Source organism: Phyllobates terribilis, unplaced genomic scaffold (assembly GCF_046119375.1).
Source record: "Phyllobates terribilis strain yellow unplaced genomic scaffold, ASM4611937v1 Scaffold_853__1_contigs__length_604787, whole genome shotgun sequence".
NCBI lineage: Eukaryota > Metazoa > Chordata > Amphibia > Anura > Dendrobatidae > Phyllobates > Phyllobates terribilis.
Genome location: NW_027363613.1, coordinates 324,218 through 338,718, shown reverse-complemented (window position 1 = coordinate 338,718; position 14,501 = coordinate 324,218). Strand labels below are relative to the sequence as shown.

The 14,501-nt window shown below is 44.9% G+C and overlaps 11 non-coding genes across 11 annotated transcripts; all 11 read left to right on the top strand.

Moving 5' to 3' along the window:
• The first annotated feature begins 761 nt into the window (after nucleotides 1–761).
• LOC141240374 (U2 spliceosomal RNA) lies at nucleotides 762–952 on the top strand. The gene has a single exon (XR_012305624.1). It is a non-coding gene; the product is annotated as a U2 spliceosomal RNA (small nuclear RNA).
• Nucleotides 953–2,067: 1,115 nt separating this feature from the next.
• On the top strand, nucleotides 2,068–2,258 carry LOC141240373 (U2 spliceosomal RNA). Its single transcript, XR_012305623.1, has one exon. It is a non-coding gene; the product is annotated as a U2 spliceosomal RNA (small nuclear RNA).
• Nucleotides 2,259–3,373: 1,115 nt separating this feature from the next.
• LOC141240466 (U2 spliceosomal RNA) lies at nucleotides 3,374–3,564 on the top strand. The gene has a single exon (XR_012305713.1). It is a non-coding gene; the product is annotated as a U2 spliceosomal RNA (small nuclear RNA).
• A 1,112-nt stretch (nucleotides 3,565–4,676) lies between these two features.
• LOC141240446 (U2 spliceosomal RNA) lies at nucleotides 4,677–4,867 on the top strand. The gene has a single exon (XR_012305694.1). It is a non-coding gene; the product is annotated as a U2 spliceosomal RNA (small nuclear RNA).
• Nucleotides 4,868–5,982: 1,115 nt separating this feature from the next.
• Nucleotides 5,983–6,173, top strand: LOC141240372 (U2 spliceosomal RNA). Its single transcript, XR_012305622.1, has one exon. It is a non-coding gene; the product is annotated as a U2 spliceosomal RNA (small nuclear RNA).
• A 1,115-nt stretch (nucleotides 6,174–7,288) lies between these two features.
• On the top strand, nucleotides 7,289–7,479 carry LOC141240371 (U2 spliceosomal RNA). Its single transcript, XR_012305621.1, has one exon. It is a non-coding gene; the product is annotated as a U2 spliceosomal RNA (small nuclear RNA).
• A 1,115-nt stretch (nucleotides 7,480–8,594) lies between these two features.
• Nucleotides 8,595–8,785, top strand: LOC141240465 (U2 spliceosomal RNA). The gene has a single exon (XR_012305712.1). It is a non-coding gene; the product is annotated as a U2 spliceosomal RNA (small nuclear RNA).
• Nucleotides 8,786–9,900: 1,115 nt separating this feature from the next.
• LOC141240445 (U2 spliceosomal RNA) lies at nucleotides 9,901–10,091 on the top strand. The gene has a single exon (XR_012305693.1). It is a non-coding gene; the product is annotated as a U2 spliceosomal RNA (small nuclear RNA).
• Nucleotides 10,092–11,209: 1,118 nt separating this feature from the next.
• LOC141240370 (U2 spliceosomal RNA) lies at nucleotides 11,210–11,400 on the top strand. The gene has a single exon (XR_012305620.1). It is a non-coding gene; the product is annotated as a U2 spliceosomal RNA (small nuclear RNA).
• A 1,115-nt stretch (nucleotides 11,401–12,515) lies between these two features.
• Nucleotides 12,516–12,706, top strand: LOC141240369 (U2 spliceosomal RNA). The gene has a single exon (XR_012305619.1). It is a non-coding gene; the product is annotated as a U2 spliceosomal RNA (small nuclear RNA).
• A 1,115-nt stretch (nucleotides 12,707–13,821) lies between these two features.
• On the top strand, nucleotides 13,822–14,012 carry LOC141240368 (U2 spliceosomal RNA). Its single transcript, XR_012305618.1, has one exon. It is a non-coding gene; the product is annotated as a U2 spliceosomal RNA (small nuclear RNA).
• Nucleotides 14,013–14,501: the final 489 nt, after the last annotated feature.

The following is a 14,501-nucleotide window of genomic DNA, read 5'->3' as shown; positions in this document are numbered from 1 at the left end:
ACACCATCTATTTAGCAAATGCCCTTGTTATCAACAGCAGCCTTTTAAACTCACCTGAGCTAACAGGTATGTGCGCTGGTTACTCTGCTGCGCTTAAAATTTATTTTTTGGTTTGCTACAATGCCTTTTCTGAAACGTTGTCTCCTTCTGCTGGAACACTGACTTCTTTCATTTAATGCCTGCAGACTATAAAAGAGAACCCAACCCAAAAAGTTTGGTTGATTAGTCTGTGGCATTCTGTTAAACTGTTGCTTATGGCGGTCTCTGTGAGCTTCTCAGCGACATTCAGCCAGCCAGGTATCCTGCCTGCAGTAGATGGAATGTGGCAATGGAACGCTGGCTGCGCGTGTCATAATAGGCTCTGAGCCTTTATATACCTGTGCACAGCAGCAGCCACCTTCAGTCTGCTGCTGGACAGCCAGTAGCAGCAGCAGCAGGAGAGGTATGTAATCAGGAGCCCTCCTGCTAAGGGTAGACAGCTGCTCGTTCCACCCCACCCCCCGCCTTAATTGGTTCTCCTCCCTTCCAACGGTGTTGAGGCGGGTGGGAACAGCAGGGGGTGAAGGTGCTGTGTTTAAAGAGGTGGAGTTATGCAGATCTAAAACGCGTGGATTGCAGCAGCAGCAAGCCGAAAAGTGCAGGCATGTAAGGGATCTAGAGGTTGACAACATGTCTTCTTAACGGGAGTCCAGGAGCTCATCTCCACAAATGGACTTTTCAGGATCCTTGGGTGGCTCCGTAGTTTGAAACCAATTCTGGTTATCGCTTCTCGGCCTTTTGGCTAAGATCAAGTGTAGTATCTGTTCTTATCAGTTTAATATCTGATACGTCCCCTATCTGGGGACCATATATTAAATGGATTTTTAGAACAGGGAGATGGAAAAAGAGCTTGCTCTGTCCACTCCACGCATTGACCTGGTATTGCAGTATCTCCAGGACCGGTGCACCCCTTCTTTAATGCAGTTTCTAAAATCAGAAAGAATTGAATTCAATGTTTTTTGTTCATTTTGCTTGTTTGTCGGATTTTGGGATGGACTCTTTGGCTTTGCTTTTCTTCTCCTCATTGGATTTTTCATGTTCAAAGTTGCAGAAGCCAGATTACAAGCTCATTTTGGTTCAACTTCAGCAACTGTGCATTGCATTGCCATGTAATGTGATGCAATGCTATCTTTCTAGCTCTCCCTTTTTACTTCCTTTTGGATAAACAGACATATTAGGCAAGCATTTTGGAGCTTTCACCTAAATAACTACAGGTGGTGAGATAAGCTGCACAATATAATTGACCTTTCAGTATATTGTTGCACACACACCATCTATTTAGCAAATGCCCTTGTTATCAACAGCAGCCTTTTAAACTCACCTGAGCTAACAGGTATGTGCGCTGGTTACTCTGCTGCGCTTAAAATTTCTTTTTTGGTTTGCTACAATGCCTTTTCTGAAACGTTGTCTCCTTCTGCTGGAACACTGACTTCTTTCATTTAGTGCCTGCAGACTATAAAAGAGAACCCAACCCAAAAAGTTTGGTTGATTAGTCTGTGGCATTCTGTTAAACTGTTGCTTATGGCGGTCTCTGTGAGCTTCTCAGCGACATTCAGCCAGCCAGGTATCCTGCCTGCAGTAGATGGAATGTGGCAATGGAACGCTGGCTGCGCGTGTCATAATAGGCTCTGAGCCTTTATATACCTGTGCACAGCAGCAGCCACCTTCAGTCTGCTGCTGGACAGCCAGCAGCAGCAGCAGCAGGAGAGGTATGTAATCAGGAGCCCTCCTGCTAAGGGTAGACAGCTGCTCGTTCCACCCCACCCCCCGCCTTAATTGGTTCTCCTCCCTTCCAACGGTGTTGAGGCGGGTGGGAACAGCAGGGGGTGAAGGTGCTGTGTTTAAAGAGGTGGAGTTATGCAGATCTAAAACGCGTGGATTGCAGCAGCAGCAAGCCGAAAAGTGCAGGCATGTAAGGGATCTAGAGGTTGACAACATGTCTTCTTAACGGGAGTCCAGGAGCTCATCTCCACAAATGGACTTTTCAGGATCCTTGGGTGGCTCCGTAGTTTGAAACCAATTCTGGTTATCGCTTCTCGGCCTTTTGGCTAAGATCAAGTGTAGTATCTGTTCTTATCAGTTTAATATCTGATACGTCCCCTATCTGGGGACCATATATTAAATGGATTTTTAGAACAGGGAGATGGAAAAAGAGCTTGCTCTGTCCACTCCACGCATTGACCTGGTATTGCAGTATCTCCAGGACCGGTGCACCCCTTCTTTAATGCAGTTTCTAAAATCAGAAAGAATTGAATTCAATGTTTTTTGATCATTTTGCTTGTTTGTCGGATTTTGGGATGGACTCTTTGGCTTTGCTTTTCTTCTCCTCATTGGATTTTTCATGTTCAAAGTTGCAGAAGCCAGATTACAAGCTCATTTTGGTTCAACTTCAGCAACTGTGCATTGCATTGCCATGTAATGTGATGCAATGCTATCTTTCTAGCTCTCCCTTTTTACTTCCTTTTGGATAAACAGACATATTAGGCAAGCATTTTGGAGCTTTCACCTAAATAACTACAGGTGGTGAGATAAGCTGCACAATATAATTGACCTTTCAGTATATTGTTGCACACACACCATCTATTTAGCAAATGCCCTTGTTATCAACAGCAGCCTTTTAAACTCACCTGAGCTAACAGGTATGTGCTCTGGTTACTCTGCTGCGCTTAAAATTTCTTTTTTGGTTTGCTACAATGCCTTTTCTGAAACGTTGTCTCCTTCTGCTGGAACACTGACTTCTTTCATTTAATGCCTGCAGACTATAAAAGAGAACCCAACCCAAAAAGTTTGGTTGATTAGTCTGTGGCATTCTGTTAAACTGTTGCTTATGGCGGTCTCTGTGAGCTTCTCAGCGACATTCAGCCAGCCAGGTATCCTGCCTGCAGTAGATGGAATGTGGCAATGGAACGCTGGCTGCGCGTGTCATAATAGGCTCTGAGCCTTTATATACCTGTGCACAGCAGCAGCCACCTTCAGTCTGCTGCTGGACAGCCAGCAGCAGCAGCAGCAGGAGAGGTATGTAATCAGGAGCCCTCCTGCTAAGGGTAGACAGCTGCTCGTTCCACCCCACCCCCCGCCTTAATTGGTTCTCCTCCCTTCCAACGGTGTTGAGGCGGGTGGGAACAGCAGGGGGTGAAGGTGCTGTGTTTAAAGAGGTGGAGTTATGCAGATCTAAAACGCGTGGATTGCAGCAGCAGCAAGCCGAAAAGTGCAGGCATGTAAGGGATCTAGAGGTTGACAACATGTCTTCTTAACGGGAGTCCAGGAGCTCATCTCCACAAATGGACTTTTCAGGATCCTTGGGTGGCTCCGTAGTTTGAAACCAATTCTGGTTATCGCTCCTCGGCCTTTTGGCTAAGATCAAGTGTAGTATCTGTTCTTATCAGTTTAATATCTGATACGTCCCCTATCTGGGGACCATATATTAAATGGATTTTTAGAACAGGGAGATGGAAAAAGAGCTTGCTCTGTCCACTCCACGCATTGACCTGGTATTGCAGTATCTCCAGGACCGGTGCACCCCTTCTTTAATGCAGTTTCTAAAATCAGAAAGAATTGAATTCAATGTTTTTTGTTCATTTTGCTTGTTTGTCGGAATTTGGGATGGACTCTTTGGCTTTGCTTTTCTTCTCCTCATTGGATTTTTCATGTTCAAAGTTGCAGAAGCCAGATTACAAGCTCATTTTGGTTCAACTTCAGCAACTGTGCATTGCATTGCCATGTAATGTGATGCAATGCTATCTTTCTAGCTCTCCCTTTTTACTTCCTTTTGGATAAACAGACATATTAGGCAAGCATTTTGGAGCTTTCACCTAAATAACTACAGGTGGTGAGATAAGCTGCACAATATAATTGACCTTTCAGTATATTGTTGCACACACACCATCTATTTAGCAAATGCCCTTGTTATCAACAGCAGCCTTTTAAACTCACCTGAGCTAACAGGTATGTGCGCTGGTTACTCTGCTGCGCTTAAAATTTCTTTTTTGGTTTGCTACAATGCCTTTTCTGAAACGTTGTCTCCTTCTGCTGGAACACTGACTTCTTTCATTTAATGCCTGCAGACTATAAAAGAGAACCCAACCCAAAAAGTTTGGTTGATTAGTCTGTGGCATTCTGTTAAACTGTTGCTTATGGCGGTCTCTGTGAGCTTCTCAGCGACATTCAGCCAGCCAGGTATCCTGCCTGCAGTAGATGGAATGTGGCAATGGAACGCTGGCTGCGCGTGTCATAATAGGCTCTGAGCCTTTATATACCTGTGCACAGCAGCAGCCACCTTCAGTCTGCTGCTGGACAGCCAGCAGCAGCAGCAGGAGAGGTATGTAATCAGGAGCCCTCCTGCTAAGGGTAGACAGCTGCTCGTTCCACCCCACCCCCCGCCTTAATTGGTTCTCCTCCCTTCCAACGGTGTTGAGGCGGGTGGGAACAGCAGGGGGTGAAGGTGCTGTGTTTAAAGAGGTGGAGTTATGCAGATCTAAAACGCGTGGATTGCAGCAGCAGCAAGCCGAAAAGTGCAGGCATGTAAGGGATCTAGAGGTTGACAACATGTCTTCTTAACGGGAGTCCAGGAGCTCATCTCCACAAATGGACTTTTCAGGATCCTTGGGTGGCTCCGTAGTTTGAAACCAATTCTGGTTATCGCTTCTCGGCCTTTTGGCTAAGATCAAGTGTAGTATCTGTTCTTATCAGTTTAATATCTGATACATCCCCTATCTGGGGACCATATATTAAATGGATTTTTAGAACAGGGAGATGGAAAAAGAGCTTGCTCTGTCCACTCCACGCATTGACCTGGTATTGCAGTATCTCCAGGACCGGTGCACCCCTTCTTTAATGCAGTTTCTAAAATCAGAAAGAATTGAATTCCATGTTTTTTGTTCATTTTGCTTGTTTGTCGGATTTTGGGATGGACTCTTTGGCTTTGCTTTTCTTCTCCTCATTGGATTTTTCATGTTCAAAGTTGCAGAAGCCAGATTACAAGCTCATTTTGGTTCAACTTCAGCAACTGTGCATTGCATTGCCATGTAATGTGATGCAATGCTATCTTTCTAGCTCTCCCTTTTTACTTCCTTTTGGATAAACAGACATATTAGGCAAGCATTTTGGAGCTTTCACCTAAATAACTACAGGTGGTGAGATAAGCTGCACAATATAATTGACCTTTCAGTATATTGTTGCACACACACCATCTATTTAGCAAATGCCCTTGTTATCAACAGCAGCCTTTTAAACTCACCTGAGCTAACAGGTATGTGCGCTGGTTACTCTGCTGCGCTTAAAATTTCTTTTTTGGTTTGCTACAATGCCTTTTTTGAAACGTTGTCTCCTTCTGCTGGAACACTGACTTCTTTCATTTTATGCCTGCAGACTATAAAAGAGAACCCAACCCAAAAAGTTTGGTTGATTAGTCTGTGGCATTCTGTTAAACTGTTGCTTATGGCGGTCTCTGCGAGCTTCTCAGCGACATTCAGCCAGCCAGGTATCCTGCCTGCAGTAGATGGAATGTGGCAATGGAACGCTGGCTGCGCGTGTCATAATAGGCTCTGAGCCTTTATATACCTGTGCACAGCAGCAGCCACCTTCAGTCTGCTGCTGGACAGCCAGCAGCAGCAGCAGCAGGAGAGGTATGTAATCAGGAGCCCTCCTGCTAAGGGTAGACAGCTGCTCGTTCCACCCCACCCCCCGCCTTAATTGGTTCTTCTCCCTTCCAACGGTGTTGAGGCGGGTGGGAACAGCAGGGGGTGAAGGTGCTGTGTTTAAAGAGGTGGAGTTATGCAGGTCTAAAACGCGTGGATTGCAGCAGCAGCAAGCCGAAAAGTGCAGGCATGTAAGGGATCTAGAGGTTGACAACATGTATTCTTAACGGGAGTCCAGGAGCTCATCTCCACAAATGGACTTTTCAGGATCCTTGGGTGGCTCCGTAGTTTGAAACCAATTCTGGTTATCGCTTCTCGGCCTTTTGGCTAAGATCAAGTGTAGTATCTGTTCTTATCAGTTTAATATCTGATACGTCCCCTATCTGGGGACCATATATTAAATGGATTTTTAGAACAGGGAGATGGAAAAAGAGCTTGCTCTGTCCACTCCACGCATTGACCTGGTATTGCAGTATCTCCAGGACCGGTGCACCCCTTCTTTAATGCAGTTTCTAAAATCAGAAAGAATTGAATTCAATGTTTTTTGTTCATTTTGCTTGTTTGTCGGATTTTGGGATGGACTCTTTCTCTTTGCTTTTCTTCTCCTCATTGGATTTTTCATGTTCAAAGTTGCAGAAGCCAGATTACAAGCTCATTTTGGTTCAACTTCAGCAACTGTGCATTGCATTGCCATGTAATGTGATGCAATGCTATCTTTCTAGCTCTCCCTTTTTACTTCCTTTTGGATAAACAGACATATTAGGCAAGCATTTTGGAGCTTTCACCTAAATAACTACAGGTGGTGAGATAAGCTGCACAATATAATTGACCTTTCAGTATATTGTTGCACACACACCATCTATTTAGCAAATGCCCTTGTTATCAACAGCAGCCTTTTAAACTCACCTGAGCTAACAGGTATGTGCGCTGGTTACTCTGCTGCGCTTAAAATTTCTTTTTTGGTTTGCTACAATGCCTTTTCTGAAACGTTGTCTCCTTCTGCTGGAACACTGACTTCTTTCATTTAATGCCTGCAGACTATAAAAGAGAACCCAACCCAAAAAGTTTGGTTGATTAGTCTGTGGCATTCTGTTAAACTGTTGCTTATGGCGGTCTCTGTGAGCTTCTCAGCGACATTCAGCCAGCCAGGTATCCTGCCTGCAGTAGATGGAATGTGGCAATGGAACGCTGGCTGCGCGTGTCATAATAGGCTCTGAGCCTTTATATACCTGTGCACAGCAGCAGCCACCTTCAGTCTGCTGCTGGACAGCCAGCAGCAGCAGCAGCAGGAGAGGTATGTAATCAGGAGCCCTCCTGCTAAGGGTAGACAGCTGCTCGTTCCACCCCACCCCCCGCCTTAATTGGTTCTCCTCCCTTCCAACGGTGTTGAGGCGGGTGGGAACAGCAGGGGGTGAAGGTGCTGTGTTTAAAGAGGTGGAGTTATGCAGATCTAAAACGCGTGGATTGCAGCAGCAGCAAGCCGAAAAGTGCAGGCATGTAAGGGATCTAGAGGTTGACAACATGTCTTCTTAACGGGAGTCCAGGAGCTCATCTCCACAAATGGACTTTTCAGGATCCTTGGGTGGCTCCGTAGTTTGAAACCAATTCTGGTTATCGCTTCTCGGCCTTTTGGCTAAGATCAAGTGTAGTATCTGTTCTTATCAGTTTAATATCTGATACGTCCCCTATCTGGGGACCATATATTAAATGGATTTTTAGAACAGGGAGATGGAAAAAGAGCTTGCTCTGTCCACTCCACGCATTGACCTGGTATTGCAGTATCTCCAGGACCGGTGCACCCCTTCTTTAATGCAGTTTCTAAAATCAGAAAGAATTGAATTCAATGTTTTTTGTTCATTTTGCTTGTTTGTCGGATTTTGGGATGGACTCTTTGGCTTTGCTTTTCTTCTCCTCATTGGATTTTTCATGTTCAAAGTTGCAGAAGCCAGATTACAAGCTCATTTTGGTTCAACTTCAGCAACTGTGCATTGCATTGCCATGTAATGTGATGCAATGCTATCTTTCTAGCTCTCCCTTTTTACTTCCTTTTGGATAAACAGACATATTAGGCAAGCATTTTGGAGCTTTCACCTAAATAACTACAGGTGGTGAGATAAGCTGCACAATATAATTGACCTTTCAGTATATTGTTGCACACACACCATCTATTTAGCAAATGCCCTTGTTATCAACAGCAGCCTTTTAAACTCACCTGAGCTAACAGGTATGTGCGCTGGTTACTCTGCTGCGCTTAAAATTTCTTTTTTGGTTTGCTACAATGCCTTTTCTGAAACGTTGTCTCCTTCTGCTGGAACACTGACTTCTTTCATTTAATGCCTGCAGACTATAAAAGAGAACCCAACCCAAAAAGTTTGGTTGATTAGTCTGTGGCATTCTGTTAAACTGTTGCTTATGGCGGTCTCTGTGAGCTTCTCAGCGACATTCAGCCAGCCAGGTATCCTGCCTGCAGTAGATGGAATGTGGCAATGGAACGCTGGCTGCGCGTGTCATAATAGGCTCTGAGCCTTTATATACCTGTGCACAGCAGCAGCCACCTTCAGTCTGCTGCTGGACAGCCAGCAGCAGCAGCAGCAGGAGAGGTATGTAATCAGGAGCCCTCCTGCTAAGGGTAGACAGCTGCTCGTTCCACCCCACCCCCCACCTTAATTGGTTCTCCTCCCTTCCAACGGTGTTGAGGCGGGTGGGAACAGCAGGGGGTGAAGGTGCTGTGTTTAAAGAGGTGGAGTTATGCAGATCTAAAACGCGTGGATTGCAGCAGCAGCAAGCCGAAAAGTGCAGGCATGTAAGGGATCTAGAGGTTGACAACATGTCTTCTTAACGGGAGTCCAGGAGCTCATCTCCACAAATGGACTTTTCAGGATCCTTGGGTGGCTCCGTAGTTTGAAACCAATTCTGGTTATCGCTCCTCGGCCTTTTGGCTAAGATCAAGTGTAGTATCTGTTCTTATCAGTTTAATATCTGATACGTCCCCTATCTGGGGACCATATATTAAATGGATTTTTAGAACAGGGAGATGGAAAAAGAGCTTGCTCTGTCCACTCCACGCATTGACCTGGTATTGCAGTATCTCCAGGACCGGTGCACCCCTTCTTTAATGCAGTTTCTAAAATCAGAAAGAATTGAATTCAATGTTTTTTGTTCATTTTGCTTGTTTGTCGGAATTTGGGATGGACTCTTTGGCTTTGCTTTTCTTCTCCTCATTGGATTTTTCATGTTCAAAGTTGCAGAAGCCAGATTACAAGCTCATTTTGGTTCAACTTCAGCAACTGTGCATTGCATTGCCATGTAATGTGATGCAATGCTATCTTTCTAGCTCTCCCTTTTTACTTCCTTTTGGATAAACAGACATATTAGGCAAGCATTTTGGAGCTTTCACCTAAATAACTACAGGTGGTGAGATAAGCTGCACAATATAATTGACCTTTCAGTATATTGTTGCACACACACCATCTATTTAGCAAATGCCCTTGTTATCAACAGCAGCCTTTTAAACTCACCTGAGCTAACAGGTATGTGCGCTGGTTACTCTGCTGCGCTTAAAATTTCTTTTTTGGTTTGCTACAATGCCTTTTCTGAAACGTTGTCTCCTTCTGCTGGAACACTGACTTCTTTCATTTAATGCCTGCAGACTATAAAAGAGAACCCAACCCAAAAAGTTTGGTTGATTAGTCTGTGGCATTCTGTTAAACTGTTGCTTATGGCGGTCTCTGTGAGCTTCTCAGCGACATTCAGCCAGCCAGGTATCCTGCCTGCAGTAGATGGAATGTGGCAATGGAACGCTGGCTGCGCGTGTCATAATAGGCTCTGAGCCTTTATATACCTGTGCACAGCAGCAGCCACCTTCAGTCTGCTGCTGGACAGCCAGCAGCAGCAGCAGCAGGAGAGGTATGTAATCAGGAGCCCTCCTGCTAAGGGTAGACAGCTGCTCGTTCCACCCCACCCCCCGCCTTAATTGGTTCTCCTCCCTTCCAACGGTGTTGAGGCGGGTGGGAACAGCAGGGGGTGAAGGTGCTGTGTTTAAAGAGGTGGAGTTATGCAGGTCTAAAACGCGTGGATTGCAGCAGCAGCAAGCCGAAAAGTGCAGGCATGTAAGGGATCTAGAGGTTGACAACATGTCTTCTTAACGGGAGTCCAGGAGCTCATCTCCACAAATGGACTTTTCAGGATCCTTGGGTGGCTCCGTAGTTTGAAACCAATTCTGGTTATCGCTTCTCGGCCTTTTGGCTAAGATCAAGTGTAGTATCTGTTCTTATCAGTTTAATATCTGATACGTCCCCTATCTGGGGACCATATATTAAATGGATTTTTAGAACAGGGAGATGGAAAAAGAGCCTGCTCTGTCCACTCCACGCATTGACCTGGTATTGCAGTATCTCCAGGACCGGTGCACCCCTTCTTTAATGCAGTTTCTAAAATCAGAAAGAATTGAATTCAATGTTTTTTGTTCATTTTGCTTGTTTGTCGGATTTTGGGATGGACTCTTTGGCTTTGCTTTTCTTCTCCTCATTGGATTTTTCATGTTCAAAGTTGCAGAAGCCAGATTACAAGCTCATTTTGGTTCAACTTCAGCAACTGTGCATTGCATTGCCATGTAATGTGATGCAATGCTATCTTTCTAGCTCTCCGTTTTTACTTCCTTTTGGATAAACAGACATATTAGGCAAGCATTTTGGAGCTTTCACCTAAATAACTACAGGTGGTGAGATAAGCTGCACAATATAATTGACCTTTCAGTATATTGTTGCACACACACCATCTATTTAGCAAATGCCCTTGTTATCAACAGCAGCCTTTTAAACTCACCTGAGCTAACAGGTATGTGCGCTGGTTACTCTGCTGCGCTTAAAATTTCTTTTTTGGTTTGCTACAATGCCTTTTTTGAAACGTTGTCTCCTTCTGCTGGAACACTGACTTCTTTCATTTTATGCCTGCAGACTATAAAAGAGAACCCAACCCAAAAAGTTTGGTTGATTAGTCTGTGGCATTCTGTTAAACTGTTGCTTATGGCGGTCTCTGTGAGCTTCTCAGCGACATTCAGCCAGCCAGGTATCCTGCCTGCAGTAGATGGAATGTGGCAATGGAACGCTGGCTGCGCGTGTCATAATAGGCTCTGAGCCTTTATATACCTGTGCACAGCAGCAGCCACCTTCAGTCTGCTGCTGGACAGCCAGCAGCAGCAGCAGCAGGAGAGGTATGTAATCAGGAGCCCTCCTGCTAAGGGTAGACAGCTGCTCGTTCCACCCCACCCCCCGCCTTAATTGGTTCTCCTCCCTTCCAACGGTGTTGAGGTGGGTGGGAACAGCAGGGGGTGAAGGTGCTGTGTTTAAAGAGGTGGAGTTATGCAGGTCTAAAACGCGTGGATTGCAGCAGCAGCAGCAAGCCGAAAAGTGCAGGCATGTAAGGGATCTAGAGGTTGACAACATGTCTTCTTAACGGGAGTCCAGGAGCTCATCTCCACAAATGGACTTTTCAGGATCCTTGGGTGGCTCCGTAGTTTGAAACCAATTCTGGTTATCGCTTCTCGGCCTTTTGGCTAAGATCAAGTGTAGTATCTGTTCTTATCAGTTTAATATCTGATACGTCCCCTATCTGGGGACCATATATTAAATGGATTTTTAGAACAGGGAGATGGAAAAAGAGCTTGCTCTGTCCACTCCACGCATTGACCTGGTATTGCAGTATCTCCAGGACCGGTGCACCCCTTCTTTAATGCAGTTTCTAAAATCAGAAAGAATTGAATTCAATGTTTTTTGTTCATTTTGCTTGTTTGTCGGATTTTGGGATGGACTCTTTGGCTTTGCTTTTCTTCTCCTCATTGGATTTTTCATGTTCAAAGTTGCAGAAACCAGATTACAAGCTCATTTTGGTTCAACTTCAGCAACTGTGCATTGCATTGCCATGTAATGTGATGCAATGCTATCTTTCTAGCTCTCCCTTTTTACTTCCTTTTGGATAAACAGACATATTAGGCAAGCATTTTGGAGCTTTCACCTAAATAACTACAGGTGGTGAGATAAGCTGCACAATATAATTGACCTTTCAGTATATTGTTGCACACACACCATCTATTTAGCAAATGCCCTTGTTATCAACAGCAGCCTTTTAAACTCACCTGAGCTAACAGGTATGTGCGCTGGTTACTCTGCTGCGCTTAAAATTTCTTTTTTGGTTTGCTACAATGCCTTTTCTGAAACGTTGTCTCCTTCTGCTGGAACACTGACTTCTTTCATTTAATGCCTGCAGACTATAAAAGAGAACCCAACCCAAAAAGTTTGGTTGATTAGTCTGTGGCATTCTGTTAAACTGTTGCTTATGGCGGTCTCTGTGAGCTTCTCAGCGACATTCAGCCAGCCAGGTATCCTGCCTGCAGTAGATGGAATGTGGCAATGGAACGCTGGCTGCGCGTGTCATAATAGGCTCTGAGCCTTTATATACCTGTGCACAGCAGCAGCCACCTTCAGTCTGCTGCTGGACAGCCAGCAGCAGCAGCAGCAGGAGAGGTATGTAATCAGGAGCCCTCCTGCTAAGGGTAGACAGCTGCTCGTTCCACCCCACCCCCCGCCTTAATTGGTTCTCCTCCCTTCCAACGGTGTTGAGGCGGGTGGGAACAGCAGGGGGTGAAGGTGCTGTGTTTAAAGAGGTGGAGTTATGCAGATCTAAAACGCGTGGATTGCAGCAGCAGCAAGCCGAAAAGTGCAGGCATGTAAGGGATCTAGAGGTTGACAACATGTCTTCTTAACGGGAGTCCAGGAGCTCATCTCCACAAATGGACTTTTCAGGATCCTTGGGTGGCTCCGTAGTTTGAAACCAATTCTGGTTATCGCTTCTCGGCCTTTTGGCTAAGATCAAGTGTAGTATCTGTTCTTATCAGTTTAATATCTGATACGTCCCCTATCTGGGGACCATATATTAAATGGATTTTTAGAACAGGGAGATGGAAAAAGAGCTTGCTCTGTCCACTCCACGCATTGACCTGGTATTGCAGTATCTCCAGGACCGGTGCACCCCTTCTTTAATGCAGTTTCTAAAATCAGAAAGAATTGAATTCAATGTTTTTTGTTCATTTTGCTTGTTTGTCGGATTTTGGGATGGACTCTTTGGCTTTGCTTTTCTTCTCCTCATTGGATTTTTCATGTTCAAAGTTGCAGAAGCCAGATTACAAGCTCATTTTGGTTCAACTTCAGCAACTGTGCATTGCATTGCCATGTAATGTGATGCAATGCTATCTTTCTAGCTCTCCCTTTTTACTTCCTTTTGGATAAACAGACATATTAGGCAAGCATTTTGGAGCTTTCACCTAAATAACTACAGGTGGTGAGATAAGCTGCACAATATAATTGACCTTTCAGTATATTGTTGCACACACACCATCTATTTAGCAAATGCCCTTGTTATCAACAGCAGCCTTTTAAACTCACCTGAGCTAACAGGTATGTGCGCTGGTTACTCTGCTGCGCTTAAAATTTCTTTTTTGGTTTGCTACAATGCCTTTTCTGAAACGTTGTCTCCTTCTGCTGGAACACTGACTTCTTTCATTTAATGCCTGCAGACTATAAAAGAGAACCCAACCCAAAAAGTTTGGTTGATTAGTCTGTGGCATTCTGTTAAACTGTTGCTTATGGCGGTCTCTGTGAGCTTCTCAGCGACATTCAGCCAGCCAGGTATCCTGCCTGCAGTAGATGGAATGTGGCAATGGAACGCTGGCTGCGCGTGTCATAATAGGCTCTGAGCCTTTATATACCTGTGCACAGCAGCAGCCACCTTCAGTCTGCTGCTGGACAGCCAGCAGCAGCAGCAGCAGGAGAGGTATGTAATCAGGAGCCCTCCTGCTAAGGGTAGACAGCTGCTCGTTCCACCCCACCCCCCGCCTTAATTGGTTCTCCTCCCTTCCAACGGTGTTGAGGCGGGTGGGAACAGCAGGGGGTGAAGGTGCTGTGTTTAAAGAGGTGGAGTTATGCAGATCTAAAACGCGTGGATTGCAGCAGCAGCAAGCCGAAAAGTGCAGGCATGTAAGGGATCTAGAGGTTGACAACATGTCTTCTTAACGGGAGTCCAGGAGCTCATCTCCACAAATGGACTTTTCAGGATCCTTGGGTGGCTCCGTAGTTTGAAACCAATTCTGGTTATCGCTTCTCGGCCTTTTGGCTAAGATCAAGTGTAGTATCTGTTCTTATCAGTTTAATATCTGATACGTCCCCTATCTGGGGACCATATATTAAATGGATTTTTAGAACAGGGAGATGGAAAAAGAGCTTGCTCTGTCCACTCCACGCATTGACCTGGTATTGCAGTATCTCCAGGACCGGTGCACCCCTTCTTTAATGCAGTTTCTAAAATCAGAAAGAATTGAATTCAATGTTTTTTGTTCATTTTGCTTGTTTGTCGGATTTTGGGATGGACTCTTTGGCTTTGCTTTTCTTCTCCTCATTGGATTTTTCATGTTCAAAGTTGCAGAAGCCAGATTACAAGCTCATTTTGGTTCAACTTCAGCAACTGTGCATTGCATTGCCATGTAATGTGATGCAATGCTATCTTTCTAGCTCTCCCTTTTTACTTCCTTTTGGATAAACAGATATATTAGGCAAGCATTTTGGAGCTTTCACCTAAATAACTACAGGTGGTGAGATAAGCTGCACAATATAATTGACCTTTCAGTATATTGTTGCACACACACCATCTATTTAGCAAATGCCCTTGTTATCAACAGCAGCCTTTTAAACTCACCTGAGCTAACAGGTATGTGCGCTGGTTACTCTGCTGCGCTTAAAATTTCTTTTTTGGTTTGCTACAATGCCTTTTCTGAAA